This window comes from Sparus aurata, chromosome 16, assembly GCF_900880675.1.
Source record: "Sparus aurata chromosome 16, fSpaAur1.1, whole genome shotgun sequence".
In the NCBI taxonomy this organism is placed as follows: domain Eukaryota; kingdom Metazoa; phylum Chordata; class Actinopteri; order Spariformes; family Sparidae; genus Sparus; species Sparus aurata.
The window spans coordinates 15,388,076-15,407,550 of NC_044202.1; the positions used below are offsets into that span (position 1 = coordinate 15,388,076).

The 19,475-nt window shown below is 42.4% G+C and overlaps 1 long non-coding RNA gene across 3 annotated transcripts in view; it reads left to right on the forward strand.

Moving 5' to 3' along the window:
- LOC115565820 (uncharacterized) overlaps positions 1 to 18,097 on the forward strand; it is an 88,504-nt gene extending 70,407 nt beyond the window's left edge. Inside the window, exons 3-10 of one of the 3 annotated variants that reach the window (XR_003980916.1) lie at positions 11,085 to 11,164; positions 11,279 to 11,349; positions 11,676 to 11,780; positions 17,031 to 17,099; positions 17,188 to 17,280; positions 17,374 to 17,476; positions 17,626 to 17,760; positions 17,885 to 18,097. This is a non-coding gene — a long non-coding RNA (uncharacterized LOC115565820). Of the gene's footprint in view, positions 1 to 11,084; positions 11,165 to 11,278; positions 11,350 to 11,675; positions 11,781 to 16,056; positions 16,261 to 17,030; positions 17,281 to 17,373; positions 17,477 to 17,625; positions 17,761 to 17,884 lie in introns of those variants that run through there. The other 2 variants (XR_003980915.1, XR_003980914.1) reach the window with 2 other exon arrangements.
- Positions 18,098 to 19,475: the final 1,378 nt, after the last annotated feature.

Consider the following 19,475-nt stretch of genomic DNA (forward strand, 5'->3'; position numbering starts at 1 on the left):
CTGCATGTTTCCGTATGCATGGCAGAGTACGGAGGGCTGCCAAAATCAGAGCCAAACAGGGAAGAGACACACACACACACACACACACACAAGTAAACACACACAGAGGCGTGGGCCAAATCCCATCACGAAGGTTAACTCGCATGGAAATGGAAGCTGAATAAGTTGCCTCAAAGATTAAAATTGATGAAAAAACTAAGAAATAGATGCAAAAAATAGGTTTATACGTATAATGTTGTATTTAATACCATGGTTTTATAAGTTGTTTTTCCATTTTGCATTCCTTTCCTGTGATCTCTGCATTGCAGAACATTTGTTCTTGTTTCATGTCAAATTCTGGTTTGTTTTCATATTCATGAAAAGAAACCTCTCCTCTGATGCACTTCCACCCTGATGTTAGATATGTTAATACCCCGGTGGTGCAAAAGTCTCTTGAAGCATTTTGATTAGCGTGGCTCAGAAGATGGCTGTAAGAACCCCGTCCCCGGTGAAAGCTGCTGGTCGCTTTTGGGCAGAATAAAAGCCCTCGCTGGTCAGTGAACTAACTGAATCCTGTCTCAGGCCAGAGAGGCATAGTGACATGAATATGAATGTCAGCAGGTGATAAACAGAGTGGATTTCTGGGACGTGTGACTGTTTGCGACACATACCCCTCACACCCCAGATGTAAGCGAGCTGGGGAGGCTGCCACTCAATTTGACGACATCTGAGCAGCTATCGGCAGTAATTGGCTACAGACTGCAAAGCAACGAGTCTCATAGGAAACTTTAAAAATACAGAGATTAGATATACGGCGCAGACAATTACTGTATATCACTTCTGCACACGCAAGCAAGTGCTGTTTACCTGAATAGAAACTTGATATACACGCTCTGGTAACACAAGTGTGAAACTGCTACATATCACTTCAGTTGAGATTAACCACATGAAAGATACTTGAATTTAAATCTTCTGCGTAGCTTTTGGATCTGAAGAGGAGAGCGCGCCTTTTAGATGCACAAAACATTTTGACTAACTTTAACCAACACCTACTTGAGTAAAGTCCAATCCATGAACTCTTGGGGAAATATCTTTTGGTAAATGGCTTTTGATGCAAATCCTTCAATCTACATGTAAGACATAATTCCAGAATAGAAGTAACCTCTTTAACAAATATGAATCTATTAAAGTTAATTGAATAATTACAGATATACATATACTGTATGAAACTAAGGTCATATCAAGCAATCAGCATATCAAGTGGCATCCCCATCCAAATTAAGTATGAGATGTTAACAAATAAAACAGCAAAAACATCCATCCATTATCAAAAACCGCTTATCCATTTCAGGGTCACGGGGGGGCTGGAGCTGATCCCAGCTGACATTGGGCGAGGGCGGGGTACACCCCGGATATGTCGGCAGTTCATCACAGGGACAAACAACCATTCATGCTCACATTCACACCTACAGACAATTCAGTGTAACCAATTAACCTAACTTAACTCCGCAAAGAAAGGCCCGGCCCCAGCCAGGTCTAAGAACCCCAGGTCCTTCTTGCAGTGCTAACTACAGCGTCGCCGTGACACCCACAGAGAAATTTGGGTCAGTGGTCATAGAATGGGAATTCATTGACCATGTGGCTTAGAGACAAATACATTTTGGAAGGCGGCACAGGGGCGCATGTCGATGCTGATGGGAAGCAGGTTTTTTTTTTCTCGGGTCCGGGTGAGATCAGTGGGCCGGTGAGTGACTGTGGGGAAACAGAAGTGACTACAGTGGTGAGCTAATTCCTGGCTGACGACAGCTCTGAGGGGACACACTACCTCGAATTCAGAAACATGTAGTAACAAAGGTCGAAATAGGGCCCATATGCCTTTGATAACAGGTCCTGGTTACAACATCTACATAGCAGCTCTACCTATTATATATGAAGAAAGTGTCGAGGAGAGATTGCAGTGCACAACATCATGATTTCCCAAACATACATCAGCTTGAATGCGTCTGTCTTTCTGCCTTTCTGTTTAAAGAATTTCAAAAACGACACATGGCCTAAAAGGTTGCCATAGAAATGTGATCTGAACAGTTTATATTCATACACAGTTGCATTTTTATCTTACTATATCAATTGTAATTTTTTAGATGCATTTTAAATGAAATAGCACACAGTTTCCCTACATCACGAGTCATACTGCATCTTCGAGTGGTGCTGTTTATTCTCGCTGGTCTCGCACATGAAGCAAAGCAGAGGATGTGCTACATTTCCCCGGCGGAGGACCCGTTGCATATTAATTTTGGTTTTGAAATGTTTGAAGAACTTTATCTTCTCTTACAACATATTTGTGTATAATATCTTTCAACGGCCAGGCAGAGTAAGAAAACAAATTTGGGATTTCAGAGAAATGTGCGTTCATTGTTCCACAACTTAGATTATAAGAGAGAAAAGGCTGGAGGATTTCTGGTGATTTACACTCCTCTGTGTGTTAAAAAAAAAGGTAGGAATCTCCTTTTCTTCTCATCTCTATCAGGCTGAAACACCTTGGGCTGATAGGAGCTCAGAGGTAGCTACAAGCTTAAATGAAATTTTCCATGTTAAGGTGTGTGTGTGCACGCACGCACGTGCGCGTTTTTGTACACATCTGTGTGAGTGTACGCATGTGCGTATGTCCACGAATGTGTGCGTGGGTGTGAGTGCGGTAGTGGTGGGAGATATTTTCCAATCACTGCTCTGCCGGTTTCTCATTGTTCTGGGAAGCTGTTTGCCACTCTGCACGATTAACAGTATTATCTGTACGTAGCCCAGTCAGCCAGCCAGTCCTTGGGCCATTGTGTTCCCGTCAGGGGTGAGTGCTCTCGATGCTGCGTGTCACGCCTGCCCCCCGACAGTAGGGACAGGCTTGGCTAGGCCCAGGTGGGACGTGCTGGCATTTGGGCACTGTCCGCTGCAGGAGGGAAGGGGTGGACGGGAGGAGGGAGAGCGGCCTCCACAGCAGGCAAGAGGCGGAGAACTGGTCCCTTTGCCCAGCCAGATCTCCAGTTCAGGGGTGAGGAGGGGTGAGGGGTGAGGATGGGAGGCCCCCGGGGGCCACCTTTGTGTGCCCTGAGCATCAAGCTCCATCTGGTCACTCTGCAGAGAGGACAGTGTTTGTGACAAGCAGAGTCGACTCGTAGTTTTTTGGTCTTCTCTGCTCACTCATATTCCCACTCAAAAATACCTTAAGTACAATTTGGAGGTACTTGAACTTTAATCAAGTATTCCCATTTTATGCTTCTTTACATTTAAAAGAGAAATTGTTTTGACTTCACTGTATTTGACAGTTATAGTTAGTAGTTACTTTTTAAGATTTTAAAAACAAAACATAGATTTCTATTAAATATTGTCAGTTAATGCTCATCTTAGATTTAAAAAATACCAGCTGCAGCATTAAAACACTGATCGCTCATTTATTAAAAAGGAAAAAAAAAGAAAAGGCAACTGCCAGATTGGCTGAAGGGTGCTGCTTCTTGAATGCATCTATCAACAGAACAGGTGCTCTTTGGATCCAAGGGCATTTCATCACATTAGAAGACAGAGGCTGGACTTTTACTTTGCTTAGTGATCAAAAAGTCAAAAATAGAGAGTCTCTTCAGTCTAAGACATCAGAGGATGTCACTGTATACATAATAAAAACCAATAACATGGCAGAGTAAGAATAACATATGACATAAGATGGTCAGAAGCTTCATTTTGCCTACAAGATGCACTTTTTTAAAATGTACTTTTTCAGGCCTTTTCATGGCTTTATTAGACAGTGAAGCTGAAGAGAGACAGGAAACGGGGTGAGCGACAGGGCCGACGCGTGCACTAAAGGGCCACTTCGGTGAGGACACAGTCTCCTTACAATGGGCTGCACGCTCTTGGAGGGTCCATCATTTTGTACTTTTATTTTAATAGAGTTCATAATGTGGAAATATTACTTGTAATGGAGTCGCACTGTGGAATTCGAAAAGTTGATTTGAGTAAAGTTCATTTATGTATTCTGCACCAGTAAAACAAGAAACAAAACACAAAAAGAAGAAGGTAGAAGAGAGAAATCTCGAGAAGAACAACAGGAGAATCCTCCAGGATGGACAAACATGCACTGAGCAGACAGAAGTGACAGTTACAGAATTCAACCACTGCTTTTCATTTGCATGTTTATTACCTAACTGTTTGTGCTGTACACTCCGATGAAAAATAACCAAATAAAATAAAATGTTATTAGTCGTAACTGTAAGCCACCCGAGCAAACTTCCAGTGCAGTGACTACTCACACCAGTAACTTAAGAAGCCTTTCAACCAAATTTGTGTCTTATTTGATTTGATGATGCGGTCCCTTCTGATGTAAATGTCATATTAGCATACCATTGACAACCTACTGGACCGCTCTCCATCCCGGCCCCTCTTTCTCTCGCTTCCTCCCGGCCCCCTCTCGCCGCTGACCCCTCTGCCCTCTCCTTTGATGAACTCATGAATTCATTGCCCCGGCTCTCGCGCCCTTCTCTTCCTCTCCTGCTCTTTACCCCTCTTCCCTATGCTGTATAATTGACTCAGCTGCAGCCTTTGTGATATAATAGCTAGTTTACCTGGCAGAGTGACATTTCACAGGCTCTGAGCCACCATAAAGCTAATTGTTCTAGAGCGAGCGGGAGAGAGCGGGTGTGTATGTGTGTGCAGCTGATGATAAGAGGAGAGCGGCCGCTCCGTTTGTGCTGCACAGGCCAACAGAGGGTTAGAAGTGACATTTATCTCCGCACCGAGCCTCAGACCCAGCCATGGCCTGATGTACTCTCTCTGTCTCCCTCTCCTGCTCTTTCTTGCTCATGTTTGGTCTCTATTACCTTCCGCTGACTTTTTGTGGTTTTATTCCTTTTTATTATTAACCGTTGTGCATGTGCGTGTGTCTGTGTGTGCACGCGAGTAGTTAGTACATACCTCCTGTAGACACCCTGCACAGATAGGGTCTTTAATTAGGCCCAGTGGCTCTTTTTCTCTCCTCTCAGTATTCGGCATAATGTGGATGGAAAAGCATAAATATACATGTAAATGGAACGGAAAGGAAAGGCAGGTGGTTCCTCTGCGATGTAATTCTAAAACGTGTTGCTTGTGGTCGCTCGCTCGCCGTTTGCCCCGTCCATCTGTCTTCGTTTAAAGCGAATATATGGTACGAGTCCATTTGTTCTAAACAAATGTCAACTACCATATACAGCTCTGCTGTCTCACAGAGACGCGGTTCGCACCACAGATGAAGTCCTCCGTCACCTCTGATGTTGTGCTTTAAATGTCTGCCATGGATATTGTCAAGGGTGGATTTGACTGAGCTCTCAAACTTCGTGACAAGTATGGTGTAATCTATGTATGTAACAGGGTATTGAGAGGGTAAGACGTATTGTGTTGCATTTTGTGTTTCTTCGTAATAGGGCTTTGATATTGATATCAGCCGTTACGGAACAGCTATTACTAGATTATACAATTTACTTACGTATCAAGCATGCATCATAAACAATATCTGGATTAAAAACTGCTCATGTTGCTTTTTCTTCTGATCATGATCTGATCATAAGCCTGTGCATATAATGGCCACACAAGTAAACGCCTTGATGTGTTGAATTGACTGGATGTGTAATGTGAACATTTCTGAGTGGTGCGCTGATTATGAAATGTTGCTGCTATGTGGAACTGTGTGATGCGATCATTTCCTTTCCTTTTGTGTAGGACGGTCCAGTGTTTCCTCGGCCAAAAAGGAGCTGAGAAAGAAAAGCACTGAGGCAAAAATCTATAGTGGTCATACTTTTTGATAATAGGTTTGAAAAAAGCAACATATAACAGTTGACCTCCGTTGATTTAACTTCTCACCTTGTTGCGAAGTGTGCTCCCAGCATGTGCCAGTAGACTGTGACATCAGTGTTGGGTTTGAAAATTGAGCGTTAATGGGACTCATTTTCAATAATGGGTTATGGCCAGAGGTTCTTCGGGGATCTGGGAATGGCCAACCCCCCTCCACCCTGCCACACCAGGAAAAATTAGATTTTTCTTTGTCTCAAACCAATTACGACATCCCGTAAAGGTTGCTGCAATGGGACAACCATAAATCTAAAACAAACCTGACTAAATCTAAATATGAGCCTTGATTGGTGGATAATGAGTGTTTTACTTATATTGTTAATAGATCCTAACTGTTGCATTTTTAGCTTTATTTGAAATTCAAACTATTTTCTGTGACTTAAATTGGAGTATTCCTATGTGGCACTAGCTCAGGTAATATCCTGGAGCATAATAATGTGTCCCTCGTTGTGTTTCATTGTAAAATAATGCATCGCGTGGGCCCCCCAGCAATTGAGATATAGCAGTCCGACACTGCCCATCATTCCACTGAATCAGACCCTTTATATAGAGTCTGACAACACACTCAGAGTGGAGACCTGCCGCTGACATGCTTTGTATCGATTCTGTCCGTCTGACATTTCGGATGGGCCTGTCTAGTGTTTCAGCGGAGAGAGGACGAAGAGAACGAGATGGAGGGACAAATATAGAGAGGAGAAGAGAAAGCTCCCAGAGGGAGAGCAGCTGCTCAGCAGTGCAAGAAGATACATTTCGTAATGAGAACATATTGCTATTGATTCCGAGTTTGAATGGGAGCATTGATTTGATTGAACAGTCATTACATCGTGGCCCTTAACAACCCTAATGTGATCAGACTAAAAGCATGTCTAATGTTATCTGTCGAGGGAAGGGTTTTTTGAATGTGCATGTGGAAGAATCGGCTGCTCTAGAGGAATACTTTGACACTTTGGGAAATAGGCTTCCCTAATTTTATTTTTTTTTTCCAGAGACCAGTGCCTCACTTATATTTGCAGTTAAAGTTCAGGGTGTACGATTTGTTTGCAGGATATATTGGCAGACATCAAATAGGAGAAGTCACCTGATATTTAGAATTAAAGTGTATATAGTGTTAGTTAGATGGTATTTTCGTGACCTTTAGAATAAGCCCTTAAAGCCTACACAAGGGAGACTGCCATGTTTTCACAGTGTCATGTCAGGGCTTTTGTGTTTTCTATGGCCGTCAGTCGGTTGCAGCCTGGAACCTTGTCTTTAAATACCGCTACATTCAACACACTGTCTATGAATGGGTACAATTCGACTTCACTGAAGTAAAGAGACTGTTGGGCCTTGGCAGATAGATGTCCATTGTAGTTAACACGTGTAATTTCTTTGTGAATCTCAATACGAGATTGCAAGCATCCAGCTGAGAGACTTCGGGAGGTTACTGCTGCCTGTTTGCTCAGATTCAGCTCCCCAATAAACCAGAGCATGTGTTTTTTTTTTCTTTAATGAATGAAGGAGATACAACATGGAAATGACTTAACATTAGAGATGCTGGTAGATGCATGTTTTTCCACATGCTAGTTACACATGCTTTGCTTCCAGTTGAGCTGAGCTATGCTATTTGCTTCCTGGATCCAGCTCCATATTTAATACACAAACAGTGGAGTGGTATTGCTATTCTCCTTCAGATCTCGACAAGAAAGCATAGTTCTCAAAAAGTTGAACTATTTCTTTAGACTGCCTGTACCCAGTTGGGCTGGGATTTTTGAACCGGTAATGTTTTCGGTAACAAGCTCTGCTCACCATTTTTTTTTTTTTTTTTGGAAATCACTGCATCTCATGTACTCGTTATTGTGACAGTCGTCAACTAATGTATAATGAACTTAACGGACCCAAATATTCAAAATGATTTGAAGAAGAATATCTACAGTGATGCTTTTAAAATGCCACCATTTTCACATTCGGCCGCGCTCGAAGTAAACATCCTTCTCGTGTCGGAGCGCTCATATTAAATGCATTACAACACATTTATCTATCCTGGCAGGTTTTGAGGAGGCATGTCCGCCTGCCTCTGTGTTGAACAGACTGTGGGATGTCTCTGTAGCGTCACTAGGTTTCTTCTGCTCTGTTCCTGTCAAAAAACCCACAGGCCCACCCATCCAAGATGGCCTCTCCGCTTCCCACTTAGAGAAATAGATGGAGTGTTTAAGTGTTTTTGTCGAGTCAAATGGCACCAGGCAGATGACTGCATGCCATTACCATAATTTACCCTGGTGCAGGCTGTTGGGGTGTATCATCAGCAGGTCTGTTTCCTGCCCTATGGAGCTTCCAGGACCTTATAGACAGGTGTAGCACTCCACAGTCATTCTGTGAAGCTCCGCGCACGTTCAGACTTGCTGCTTAGTTTGGCCAAATTTTCTTTGTTTGTCTGCCGCAGCTTGTCGCCAGTAAAGTTAGCCTCACTTCCTTCTCTCTGGTGACAGCTGAGGGGTGATGAGTGGCACTCGTCCTTCAGTCTGTCTGTCTGTCCATCCCCACCTGTCTCTCTCTGCCAAAGCTTTCAGTGGCTGCCCGCACAAATCTGTCAGGCAGATGGGGGGCCGGCTTTTTACATGTCACTTGAGGGACGCCCAGGCAACACAATCTGCGGCCCCACAATGCAGTGTTTTTGAACCCTTTCGTGAAGCCCGGAACGGAGAATCGATGCGACGCCATGCGTGGCCCAGATTCCTCTGAAGAATCCCTCTGTATCCTGCCTGTCTGTGTCTACCTTCTGCCGGGCTCCTTTAGAAGAACTCTGCATCTTTTATTTATCCCTTGAAATAAGGCTGGACCCTGACGAGAGCATAGGCTGCACACACAGACACACAGCCTCACGCACACGCACACAAATGGGCCTCCTTCTGTTGCTGAAAAGTCGGCAATTATGGAGAGAGAGGGGAGGGACAGTTGGGATTTGCATATGTCGTTGAGAGAAGAAACTACATCTCCCACAAGGCCCGGCGGTGGAAATGAACCAGCTGTCCATGGTTTGTAGATCAGATCCCATCCTCTTGATTACGAAATCACAGAATAATAAGGACCAAAAAGTTGTGGGCCACGCTGTTTGTTCCTCCTTTGTTGTTCCCTAGAACAGAAGTTATTTTGCTTCCGCTGCCTCCGAGCTGTTTGCCATGTGCCAATGTTTGGTGCACTGTGCTCCACTTGTTCTCCTTCTCACACGGAAAAAAAAAAAATCAGAAGGCTCCAGCCCTGCCCCTCCAAAGCTGTCATGTGAACTCCCGCCTTTTGTTTAATTTACATTTTGAGGCACAGCCCATCAATTCCCCCCTCTTCCCCGCTTGCCCCCCTGCCAACGCCGCCACCCCACCACACCAACTGGCTTCATCAAAAATGCAGAGTTCAAACTAATTAGTGACATTTGGCCATTTGTGAAACTTTTTTCCTCTCCAAGTTCTGCTCTCTGTTAAGCGTGGCCTCACAGCTCGCAGAGGAGTGGAACACTTCATCAGTATGAAAAAAATTAGACGTCGTACATCAGTGACAAAAAAATTCTACCCACAACATCTATGCCGATCTGAGTAGAGATCTGATAACATACGCGCCACAAACAAATCTGGTTTGAATAAGGTACAATAAATACATAGAAATGTTGAATAATAAAGAAATGAGACGTCGTAATGCTAAAGTATCTCTAGATTGCTGTGCAACAGCGTAACGGTTCATGCTCCGCTTTCCATTTCTCAAAATTTGACCTCTGCAATCTGTAGCCTCTATAGAAATGATTGACCAAAATAACAAAAATGAGTCAGGATAATTGTTGGCATGTGTGCATACGTGGGAGCCTTCCAGTGAAATTTAAAAACTTTGCTTTTGTCAAGGGAGACATCTGTCTCACTAATTAAAAATAGCTCTATGTACAAAGGGAAACATCTGTAGGGACAGAAATAAATAAATGACGTGATGAAATGATGACATGAAAGCTTAATCACACAGATAAGTACTGAGGTTCTAATAGCAGCTTGTGCAGAAGTGTGGAATCTGGGGATTAGAGATATAATACACACGCACGGACACACACGCAGGTCTATTCAATGCGATTTGGCCAGTGCTGGGATGTTTTCAAAGGGACCCATGGTTAGGCATCTCTGTACTGCCAGCTGTTCTTTAGTGTGGGTGCAAACAGGTGCTGACCATAAAAAAAATGTTTTTTTTTATTTCTATAAACTTTTTAGCCTGACCTGAAAGGAATCATGCAAACTCAAGTGAAATTAAAGTGACCGAAATCAGTACTGTATGCTTAAATAAACAATGGGGGTAAAAATTATGAATGCCTGCTTGTACTGTATGTTATAATGGTTGCTTATAGTGGCAATTATACACGTATCAACCAGTGTATCACCTCAAGCCTCAGTTTTAGGGTACTTTTTATCATGTTTTGGCTATTTTCATGGACCACTACTTTACTGTTTTGGTTCAGTCTCACTGCTCTCCTCAGAGTGGTTTTGACCAACACCCAGTAGCTATGGTTGCGGTTGCCATGAGGGCAAAAACAGTGCATTTTGAAAAACGAAACATTTCAAAACCACAACATTTCACGAAACACACTGATGATTCACAAAATACAAACACATTTTACAAAACACAAAGACATTTTACTAGATATCACAATTCAGAAGCAAAACATTTCGGAAAACACAGCAACGTTTCACAAAATGTGTTTTGTGGAATTTTGTGGTGTTTCTTTTGACCGTCAGCTACTATAGTTTTTAAGTAAAAAATATCTAAAAACCCACTGTGTGCTTTCTGGCACCAAATAGACAAGGTTAGCATTGAGCTATTGAACATGGTGGAGAGTTAAGCACCTCAAGAGCCAAATATTCCTCTCAGGAGTTGGTGAAGACCAAAACGGAGCTAAAAGAAGGGCGAATATCGGACTTATGTTCTCCTTGTGGCCAGAAACGTGACTACAAATGATGCTTGTTGCTCCAAAACTAGCAGACGTGTAAAATAGCAACTGTTTGCAGACAAAATTGCCATGTTAGAAAATGTCATTGTATTGTTCACAGCCCAAAAATTGTAAAAGTATCACCCAAAAACATTCAATTACCTCTCTTAGCAGCTTGATTGTATTTCTAATAGATTCAGAAAAAATTTAATGTAAGAGCTGTATACTAGCTGTATAGTAGTACTTTAGTGTCATGTCTGTACAATTACATCAAACAGGTGCTTAATTATTAACAATCTCATACTTCCTTCAGCTGACTCATCAGACACGAGTGACATCTTGTCAAAACTTGTGCGCTTCCCTGACCTTGGCCAACAGCGGTGTGCTGAAAACGTAAGCTTGTTTGTTGTTTCCATCCAGAACTTCACAAATATTTCTAAAAATGGAAAAAAAACATGGCTGCAAGGCTCAAAGTTTCTGCCAAACTTCCTTCTGTGTTTCCTGTAGAGCCCGGGTGTGAGGGGAGCACTTGAAAACGAGCGGAACAGCAGAACGTGGTGAGGAATGGAGCAGTGCAGGTGAGGAAGAGGGGAGCTAAAAAGCTGACAACGTTAATATGGAACCAAGAGGAGAGAGTGCAGCCTGGCAGTCACTCAAATCCTGCACCTGCACCTTTATAAAACAAGCTCTCCGGTGTGCCTCTCTGGCTCCCTCTCTCTCTTTTTGTTTCCCCCTCATTTCTCTCTTCCTTTCTTCCTCCCTCTGTCTCTCACTCTTTTTCTTCCCTTTTCCATGTGCTGTGGCTCGCGGCGTTGTCATTTTCGGCATGTTTTTTGCACTCTCTGTGTGTGTGTGTGTATGTGTGCATGTTTGCGTGTGTTAATTGCGGCCCTCCTTGGGGAAGGGGAGAACGATGAGGAGGACCTGTTTAGAGCAGCCGTGCCAGGTTCTGTGGTACGACTCAGCGTGGAGCTGCAGACACCTGGTCTGCCTGAAGGGCAAGAGGAAGGTAGGCTTGCTTTCTCTCCTCGTCCTCCTTCTGCCCTCCCTTCGCTTTTCTGTTCGACCTCTCTCTCTCTCTCTCTCTCTCGCTAACACTCTTTCTCTGTCTCTGCTCTTCTCGAGCTCAGAGAAAACAGCTGCTGTACAGCCTGCGCACCGGCATCCCACCTTACCAGCCCAGCCTATCCCATCAATCATGGCACACTACTCACCACCGTTTGTATGGATCCAAGTGCACTACGCGGGGAGAGACTCAGAACTTTGTGGGTCAATGACTTTGAAACAATTTGTCCGGAAAAGGCCCGAGGCCACAGCACCGGCTGATGATGCTTCATAAATTACAACAATACATCAATGACCATCCTCAACAACTCTTGAGCAAAGTTGCACACTGGGGAGCAGGCAAAGGCTTTACCCACTCACTGAACCCATTAATTTCACTTAAGAGACTTTTACCCCTTATTTTGAAAGTGTTAGCCATTTTGTGCATCAGTTATGGCAAAAGAATTAAGTCGCCAAAAGTAATCTTGAAGATCTGGGACCATGAGCACATCAGTTATATTCTCAGTTATATAAAATTCTATTATATTAAACACCACAGCACGAATAAAACATCTGAACATAGCCAGGCTAACTGTTTCCCCCTGTTTAAAGTCTTATGGTAAGCCAAGCTACGCTAAGCCAACAGCTGCTGGTGGTAGCCTGTTTTACTGGACAGACAAGAGAGTGGTGGCAATCTTCTCATCTTACTCTTGGCAAGAAAGTGGACAATCAGATTTTCCTAAATGTCAATCTGTTCCTTCATCAAGATAAAAGGAAGGGTGGCAAGGCTTTCAAAAATAAAAAAAAACCCTAAGCAAAAATCAGGAAGTGCAGAAAGATTACAAATCTATATTTTGTCAGTTTTTCAAGCAAAATAACATCTGTAAAATGAACACATTAAGCATCGGCGTGTTAACCCCTCGAGCTGGCCTGTGATCAGTGTCTGTCACCACAGTGTGGCCTGGATTTATAGTCTGCGGTGCTTTGTCGCTCTGTCACTGCTCCTTGGCCTTTCCACTCAACTTTGACATTCACCATCAGCTTTGTGGCCATATGTGCACATGGTGGTTGAGTGATGAAAAAGTTGCCCGTTTTCATATTCAAGTCTGACATATTGAGGAATGGAAAGATGCTCGTGGAGTGCTTGTGGGCAAAGACAGTGACATACGGACACAGACTCTCTCTCTCTCTCTCTCTCTCTCTCTCTCTCTCTCTCTCTCTCTCTCTCTCTCTCTCTCTCTCTGTCTTTCTCTCTCTCTCTCTGATACGCACACATACGCACACAACTCTTGGTCAGCAGCACAGATGAGTTCTGGGAAAACAAGCAGCTGCAGGAGGAGGAGAGGACCATAAGGCTGGACGGCTTGCCAAATTTCATCATCTATTATGGATTGCCTGAGATGCACACTCTACTGCAACCAGGGGCATATCTCTGATTCACATGCAACTGCAAATCGGCACACACACACACCCACATGCTGTATATGCATGCACACCTTTACAATCAAACCTGCAGCATTTCAAACCCCTTAATCTGACAGAACCAGGACATAGAAGGATGAACTGAAAATTCCCTGTTATACACACTTGCGCATAAAACAGGATATCACCTCAGTCTAATAATCTCCCTTGTAAAGATATATATCAAAATCAGGAGCACAGTCACTTTGTATTAGCAAAATAAATAACTTTCACTGCATGAAAAGTGGGATTTTCGTCAGTATGCGGCACTGTAGATTGACGTGGAATTTCAGGTTTGCGGCTGCACTCGGCAATTTGCAGGCAACACTGAAAACTGACGTAAATTGTCGGAAATTGACGTGGGCCTTGCTTGGCAGTTGTCCCCCCATGACCCCCCTCCCCCTGATTCTAGGGGAGGCTTTAACATGTAAATGAAAATGCTGTGAGCTATACAAATGGAAATCAGGGTTGCAGGGGGAGTTTTACCCCAGGTGACCTTTTTCTAAGAGGTGTTAACTTAATTTAAGAAAATCTCTGGTATAAATAGATCAGGCTCAGTATAGCCTAATTATAGACCCTTATATTTGAGCTTGAATGGATTTATTTAATGAAAGTATGCTAGATTAATTACTGTGTATGTCATTAGCAATGGCCAATGTTATGTAAAAAGATTATTTATTCTTTTCTCTCTCTCTCTCTCTCTCTCTCTCCTGGGAACAAGTTAAAGATAAAACGCCAGTTGTTAAGAAGTTAAAATTTGCATGAAATATTTTGAGATAACCAAGATATTAAAATGTAAAAAAAAAGTATTTCTATAATTTCATGGGTTCTGAATGTTTTAAAAGCAGTTGAAAAGTAATTCTTATTGCGTGTGAGAGTTCATGACCTGTAAGAGTTTTTACACTTCCGGGTTAGACCGGAGCGTGAGTGACGAGGAAGAAGGAGCGGAGAGTTAATGGCGTCGAGCAGCTGACAGTGGACAGTGTGTGTCGTCAGTGTCGTGTTTTATCACTAACAGACTGTGAGCTGTTGTCGGACGACGTGCTGTGAGTGTGTGAGTTGGACTCTCCATAACAGTCGAAGTGTTTGTGTTTTAATGGACACGAAGCAAGTTCGGCTAAGCTAGCTAGCAGGAGCTAAGCTAGCTAGCAAGAGCTAGGCTAGCGGCCCGGCCATTGTCGAGAGGAGGCCTGCGCGGACGGGAGAAGCTTTGCCGGGTCGCCACGAAGAATGTCGCCGACGGACGGAGCTTCGCTGCCGCAGAGGGACACGGAGGTTTATCGCTGCGAGCATTTTGTTTTCACAGACTAACCTCGGCTCATAACGAGGCCGCGACCTCCTGTTAGCTCGGAGCCTCGTCTGCAAGTCCAGATTTACACGATGCCGATAATGACGCCATTGTGTAAGTAACTTACTGTTTTCTCCCTCGCTTAATTTTACTGTGACTTATGTTTCTTTATTCATACCAGTTTTTTTTTATTGTTTTCCAGCTGCCTGTAAGACATTACGAGACAGTACGCAGGACAACAAACAACCAGATCTTGCATCGCAGGCAGAAGCTGTGAGGAGTTCAGCTCGGAGTCGATCGAGGACAAAGAGTGTAAGATTTATTAGATTGGACCCGTCTTTGGTCAATGTGATTATTATTCTATCAAATAATATATGTGTTGTATCCATGCGAAGTACTGATCGTCTTTATTGATTGTTTTTACAGCTGCTGGAAGCGAGACAGTGTGCTAGCTGAGGATGAGGTGGACCTTTAGAAGTTCGCCGCCATGGACCTGATGTCTGAGGAGGAAGACGGCACAAGATGGCGGGTGTCTGGATGAATTGTGCGACCTCCGTCCTTTCGCAGCCGGGAGCTCACCGAGCTCTGCGCCACACTGCAGTCACATGAGAGGCGATTCCGAAGTATAGGGCAGCGCACCACAGACGTCTGCAAAAACAGACACTTCGGTGCTGTAGAATTTTGGGCCTCTTGTGAGTTTCCCGTTTGTTGTGTGGGCATATTATGCTTTGTACATGCTTTGTGTTTGTGCTAATAAAACACTTTCTTTGAATAAACAACTCCTTCCTGGCAAATGTTCCTTTCCTCAGTAAATTCATTCATGTCATTGATGATACCATAAATATAAATGAATGAATAAATCATATAAATATATAAACATAATAAATATATATATATATATATTCCCACCGGGGTTTACATTTATAATGACCCAGGGTGACCAATCACGAGTGATTTTGCTTGTTTATGAGTAGTGGTTTCATCCAATACTGAGTGAGGATATTCAAGCCAGCCCACACATCCTCTGGCCAGGCGTGGTTTCGCTGCTATTCATATGCAAATTAGAGGCGTTCGCACCTCCGGGAGCTCCACTGACGTCATGGTTCGTTTCCGACAATTTTCGGCACAGACAAACGCCACCTTCACAGCCTGTAAATTGTCGTTAACTGCCGAAAATTAGGGAGATTTCCGGGCGTTTACGGGGCCGAAAATCCCACTTTTCATGCAGTGTTTGTGTCTGCATTTATTGTCCTATTCAACTCTGTAACTTAGAGGCACTTAAGTTTGAAATGTTCATCTTCTACACATGGGCCCTTAAGGTGCATTATGTAAGAATTGGCCACCTCTTAAACACATACTGAAAGCAAATAGGGTGCAGCATATCACTAAAATAACTGCTAACTGTAGATGCCATTAGCTAGTTAGCTCAGTTATGTGTTCAGCTAACGATGCTGCAGACTGGGAGCTTGAAGTCATTTTACGAGAAAAGGCCCCAATAATACCCAACTGCAGCCACTGCGACCCCCGAAGCCACTACAAACCACGCCCCATACAAACCACGCCTCTACAAACTACGCCTACGTGTTGCTACGGTGGCCGGGAAGGACGATTAAACTCACAGCAGCAAATGCAAGCAGTCAAAGAAGAAGAAGAAGAAGGAAAATGCAGCCAAGACAAGACGACAATGCCAGTTCAGGTGAGACGCATTTATATTATTTTTAAGTTCCCGGTTAGGAGGTGTAAACATTGAACACTTAATGTCATTTTAACCGTACGTTCGCCAACCGCAGTTGTCAGCAGCGCCTGTAGGCAGACAAGATGGAGATGCCGGTTTAGGTTAGGTCGTTTACATTTTGGGAAGATGTTGACGTTTAATTTAATGTTTGAGACGTCTTTTGCCAGGCAGAAAGAGCATTAATGACTGTTTTTCAAAGACACCGGACTATTTGTAAAAAAAAAAAAACAACACATTTCGTCAAACCGATACACTGAAAATGTGCGTAAGCAAACCCATTTTGTGTCGTCTTTTACGTTATGAAAATCAGGTTAATGACTGAGCAAGGGATGATAACAGAAGTATTGAGGGAACACGGCACGTAGACGCAGAATATTATCATTTAACTCAACATATCAATGTGTTATTTTGACACACAAAAACATTAAAAAATAGGGTCATGTTTTATATCACTTCAAATAACTGTACTGGCTAGAGATTTATTAACGGTGACGTTTAAGTGCATGTCAGAAAGTGACATACAAATACATTTATTGCAAAAATGACAGATGTATTCTTGAATCCATTTAAATTGTTCACGTTTGATTGTTTTATTGTAAAAAGCAGAAAGTTTGTACATTTTGTCAATAAACCTAATTTGCAATGGGGGTGCGATAATTTTAAGTGCAAATGTCAATCCTACCTGGATCCCCATAAATCAAACTGACACAATTATGGTTTGCTTTCTTCAGAGTTCACAGGACACCGACCACATGTACAGCAAGAGGCCTTACAGCTTTCCACCCAGAGAGCATGTTAATGTGAGTGAAGATTAACCCAAGAGAACAACATATCCAGTGTTCACAGCTGTGCACTAAGTCATGACTTTGTGTGTCTTGATGACTTGAGGACTATAATGACAGCATGGACTAACATGATGTGGTCACCACAACCAGAGACGTTGGGATCCTGAGTGAAGACGCATCTTTCCACAGGCTTGTGGTGAGGACATGCAAAGGATCAACAAACAACAAATCTTATTTGATATACTTAACCAGAATAATTAGGTTTAACATCTGAATGCTGTTTGATCAGATTTTAGGAAAGGGCTCAGCAAGCTGAACACCATAGAAAAGTCACTAGTGACCTTCATGTAACGTTCATCACTCAGGATAACGGTCTACTGCAACATCTTGAAGTGAGTTTGAAAATGGAATTTAAGTCACATAGTGTAACTCATTTTGGTCCAAATATGTTAAATGAATGATTTAAGTGAAACATTTTCTGTTAGCCTAGTGTTCGTACATTTATTTTGAGCATTCTCCTAAGAAATATATATATTTACAGGCGGTCATCACATGAAAAGTTACATCCTCATGGGCTCATGACACAGGCAACAGTCCATGCCCTTTCAGCTGTCCATGCATTTTCCATTGACAGAGCCACAGAAGTGTATAAATGTGGACTGCAGTATGACTTGAGGTATGCTACATACATAAGGAGAGTGCTAATACCTATAAGTATTGTTTTTTACCTTGTTTATGACAGCCTTTCCGTGTTAATTTCCTTTTACTAATCGCTATTTTCTTCCATTTTGTCTCATCAGTGAAAAACGGCTGTTGGCTCATTACATGACAAACAACATGAGCAAGGAGGCAAAACAGCAACTAGAAAAATATGCTGAAAAACTCAGAAGAGCTCTGGACTCTGAGGAGTTTTTAAAGACGCTTTAGAATGTATGTAGGATGAATTAAAAAATAGTCTGTGAAATGATAATGTTTTATTTTATTGCCAATAAAAGTTGTTGCTGGCTAATTCATTTGTCACAACTTTTGTGTTTTGAGGTACATATTTTAAAGACCTGTGTATGGTCATATTTATAAATACATAAATACATTTTATTTGTGTCAAAGGGCCAGCAGTCTTTTCTGTTAACCCATAAGAAATCATCACCTTAGAGTGATAATTATGGCATCTGATGTAGTAGGCCAAGCTCTGTGACAGTGTGGCTCTTAGAAAAACGGCTGGTGGAAACAACCTATTTTAATCGAAATGACTACTACTAATTATTATTATTATTATTGTAAATATTTAATTTTATTGAGTTTAAAATAACCTTGTGCACATACATTAGTCACTTATATAAAAAATGAAAAGATGCATGCACCAGATTTAGCAGTCCTATATAATCTTTTATCAGATTAATCTTTTATCCCAATCTTTTATTTTTTTTATTACTTAACTTTCTATTTTTGTATATGTTTATAGTTTCAAGCAAATTGTTTGCATTGAAAAGCATTTAATGTTGTGAATCAACCGTTAAAGTTGTTAAAAATGATCTGGTTATTGCTTTGTTTCCTTTGTGTTTGCTTTCTAAGTGCTCAGGGCCTCCACAGCCACCGTAGTGTTGTATGGGCGTGTTTTGTATGGGCGTGGTTTGGAGCGGCTCTGGCTTGGCTGCGGCTGCAGCTAGACCCTTCTCAGAAAAGGTGTGGCTGGGGCTATCTTGTTAGCATGCTAACGTCTGTAAATATCTCTGCAACGCAATTCAAGACATAATGTCAAAACTCATATTTCTTCACATTCTTTTGATCATTTTAATTAATGTTTGAATGTTTTAAACTAAAATATCTTTAAAGCAAACATGCATAAGTAAATTGGGCAAAAGAAACTGATGCATTCTGCAACACATAATAAATATAATGTTAGAGAGCTGAAAAAATAACGATAAGTGGGCAAATCATCGTGAGTCTGGAGATTTTGCGGAAGATGGCGAGTGACTGTTGTCCTGACATTGGTCTAAGTTACAAGTCTTCACATCGCAATTCGATATAAACTGCTGAACGTTTGACTGCTAACTCTGATGTTGTTTTCAAATGAAATCAGCCAATGCACTCTGTGATATATGAGCCATCTATGCTTCACTCACTCTTTTCCTCAGCTGTGTGTTGCTGCTGCAGTGCTCACTTGCACTTGCTCTTGCAGCGGCTGCTGCAGCTTGTATCTGTGCTCTGCCCTGCTTATTATAGCTGCTTGCTATGTGTGGCGTTTCTTAAGCGGTGCTCCTATCCCAGAATCCACCTGTAGGCTTTGAAGGCACCAGAATTTATAAAAGTGGTGGTCAAACAGCTTTTGGATCCCTCCACACCATTCTGATTATTGTGACTTCCAGCAATCTACAATCAGCTATACATACA